Consider the following 3,779-nt stretch of genomic DNA (forward strand, 5'->3'; position numbering starts at 1 on the left):
AATAGTAAATAAGCAATTCTGGACTAGTATTTTGCATGCATTGATAATTCTTTCGTTTAGAAGTCTTTTTAACGGTGGCCAACGTTAGAACTCGTCTTGTTCCTACTTGCCGGACCAAGGAGGTAATTAACAAGAAAAGAATTATCAACATAGATTTAGTGTGATACTATCTAATAGGCTAGTGTCGATTGGTGCGAAGTAATAACTAAGCCAAACATCAATTATGATGTCTAATATGAGGTAAAGGTAAGGGTTAGTAAATTATACACCGTAGCCGGACCAAGGTGCGGGGTGAAATTCTCTAGATGTCGGACCAAGGATTTAGAGATACCTAACTTATCACCTTGCATGTAATACACTAGAATAGGATTGTTATTACTAGGATTACTGCGTTATGAGATTGTAGGGAACACGTATACCCTAGTTCTTTCTCTTATCTTGATAACAACCAAAGTTGAGTTTAATTATTGATTACTTATTAAGTTCTTACTATTTGTTTCACACAAGCACAACCCCCCTTTTATTACCTGTTTCTGGAAATAATTTGACTAATTGAATATAATTGTTGGTTAAAAGTAAAGTCTAACCCATTTTCCTCGTGGGATCGATCTCAACCTACAAGTTGGGTTCTTTACTTGATAACGATCGCTTATGCTTCTGAAAGGAGGTGTAATTTGAGCGTATATCAGATATGTTACCCCACATGTATACACTCATTTGCCTCCTGAGTCTCAGTGACCGACATCTAGTGTCTCTCGCACAGTTAATCACACCCCTACAGACTCACAACTTTCATTAACATCTATTTCAAATCTTAGGATGTCTAGTCTTCACATTCGAGGCATCAGTCCTGACACTCCTATCACAAATCAATCAGCCACACATGATCAGGTCCATACACAAGTTGGCGTGAGGGATATATACAACAGACTTGTCATCGAGCCTGACGGCTATACGTATGCTATATTTTCTTATGAAATAATTTTAGTTTATGATTATCTCTTAATTGTCTTAGTTTTAACCTATACGTGTCTAAACTTTTATTACAATTTTAATCCAGATGATGCTGTGAGAATCATTTCTCGGACCATCAAAGATCTTTATAGAGGTTCATTTTCGAGTTGGGGCAAGATGCCAACTGATCTCAGGAGACAAATTTTTTTGGAGTTTAGGGTATATTAAAATTTATTGCTTTAACTCTATTTAAATACTTGTCTTCAATAATATTTATTAATAAAAAAACAATGTATCTTGTAATTGCAGAAAAAGTGTGCTTGGTGTCCGGAACATGAGACTCAAATTTGTGCCAACTTTCACAAGAAAGTTGGGCGTCTACTTGCCAGTTTGTTTCTGAAAGCTCGTAAAAAAAGATAAGAAGCCTCGATGGATTCTATCTGAGGATTGGGAAAAGTTAGTTGAACATTGGGAGACAGATGCAAGGTTCAAGCAGATGAGCGAGATCGGCAAGAAGGCCAAATCATCTACTAAAGGTGGTTCTCTACACACAAGCGGGGCACAAAGTCAAGGAAATGTGAGGAGAAAACTAGTATGTGTCATAGTCAATCTTCTTCCTTCTTAAATTGGCTAACTAGTAGCTACAATATCGATATTTTCTAAATCTGAACACTTCGTCTTTCTTTAAAATAGCAAATTACTCCTCAACCTTAAAATCTCCAGCTCTAATAAACTTGAACAAAATGACATCACTCATATAAATCTTTCATTAGTGTCACTCCCCAGATGGATATTTTCTGAGGCAAATCTGTTGTTGTTGTTGTTCCAATAGTAAAGGACTGATTTTTAATAGCTTCTTGAACAATAAATTTAAGTTCTTCAAGTGCCTTTTCCTCGTAATCATATAGATCTGAAACTTTATTGCTTTCTTATTAAAATGAAATCAAAGATGGAGGAATCATTTTCATTTCAACGAGTTTAAATTTGTCAAGTTTTGTAGCTTCTTTCTCAACATGAGTAAGTGACACATGTTGAGCTTCAAGAAGAATTGTTGGTTCAGGTGGAGGTTCAATTAAAGGACCCTCTTTTTAACTATAGTAACAATAGAGTGATGCTCCCCCACATCTTCTGCTAGGATGGTGGGTATGGAAAATGAAGCACACTTTAACTAATGAAAGTTAAAATTAATTTTTCAGAGAAATGAGAGAATGTGGGTGTCAATTAAGTGTTCAAATCTGAAGATTTTTTTAGTGAATTTCACCCGCTCTATTAGATTTTTAACTGTCTTAAATAATGGATAGAATTTTTTAATGTTTATATATTTGAAGTATGTTATCTATTAACCGTGACAGTAAAAGGATGTACTTTAAGTTTAGAATATAGTTCAATGATATTTTTAGCCAAAAACTTGTCATTTTTCTTAATTCATATACGTTGTAGGTATTAATATTCAATTACTATTGATTATAACTTAATTAGTTTCATTTGTAGGAAAAGGAACTAGGGAGGTCTGTAACTCAGGCTGAAGCATTCAAGGCTACACACAAGGAAGAAGAAAAATCCTGGAGATCCAGACATTTGGGTTGAGACACGAGCTCAACTAACCTATGTAAGCCTCTAATTTGAAATAATAATTACTTTATTTTCTAAATTTATATTCTAACATTCTTACCGTTCAATTCAGAATCAATATCTTCAAGCCTTGGAGGATTTCCGCCAGACTCTACCAGAAGATAACCAAGGCATGTCACTTAGCCAAGAGCAGGCTGAGAGAATTTGGCTAGACTTGGTTGGTGGTCCGAGTAGATATGGATATGCTTATGGCATGCCGCAACGGGCCTTTCGTGAATATCATTCTGAGCTAGAAGGCCTATGTAGTTCCCATGATGATGAATTGAGGAAGACTAATCTGGATTTGAAGCAGACGATAGCTAAGCTATCTATTCAAGTTGAAGCCTCGCAGGTTAGGGAAAAGATGAGGGACATAGATTTTGCGGGTCTTAAGGCTCAATTTGATGCATTACTTGCTTCGGGAGGGATTCCCCCTTGTCCTAGTGATGTCCCTTTCTGTCCTCGACCCTCTCAATCTCAACCTCCAGCATATGGTCAACAAAGAGATTTGATCGAGGAGTCTAGTAGTGAGGAAGATGACAAGGAAGATGTGGAAAACTCACTGCCGCATTATTGAAGATTAGAGTTGTATTAGATATAGTCTAAAGTTGTTACTTTAAGGCTGTTTTAGGAGACTTATTATGTGTTTAGTTAATGTTAGATATCTTTGAAATCCTATTATATAACTTTGACTTTTATGTTTTATTCTTTCGAATTTGAATTACTTTAAGTTATAACATAATATTTAGTCAATGTATTTTGTTGTATTGATCGATTGTTGGCAGCTCTTTGAGCTTGATTTGTCTAATTAAAATATATATTGAATTACAATGACAGGTAGGCAGCTACAAAAACAGTAATAAGCTGCCAATTTTTTTTCTAGAAAAGAGACCTCATCAGGTCACTTTACTGCATTTTATTTTTCAGAAATTGCTAAGGGGAGACCTCATGAGGCCTCTTTTCTGCATTTTAATTTTTCAGTAAAGAGACCTCACAGGTCTCCTTTCAACAATTTTATTTTCAAATAATGTGACAGGGAGGTCGCTTATTTATTTTTGTGTTTTAATAAAAGAGACCTCATGAGTTCTCTATTTAGGAATGTAAATAAGTAGTATAGAGACCTCATGAAGTCTCTATCTGTAAATATAAAATAAAAATAAATAATAAAATAGTGACCTCATGCGGCCTCTTTTATTAAAAAAATAATAATAATA

General features: G+C 34.9%; 1 pseudogene; it reads left to right on the top strand.

Moving 5' to 3' along the window:
- The first annotated feature begins 1,354 nt into the window (after positions 1 to 1,354).
- On the top strand, positions 1,355 to 3,157 carry LOC125808499 (uncharacterized; annotated as a pseudogene).
- The last annotated feature ends 622 nt before the right edge of the window (positions 3,158 to 3,779 follow it).

This window comes from Solanum verrucosum, unplaced genomic scaffold, assembly GCF_900185275.1.
Source record: "Solanum verrucosum unplaced genomic scaffold, falcon-dt-bn FXZP01000112.1, whole genome shotgun sequence".
NCBI classification, from domain to species: Eukaryota; Viridiplantae; Streptophyta; class Magnoliopsida; order Solanales; family Solanaceae; genus Solanum; species Solanum verrucosum.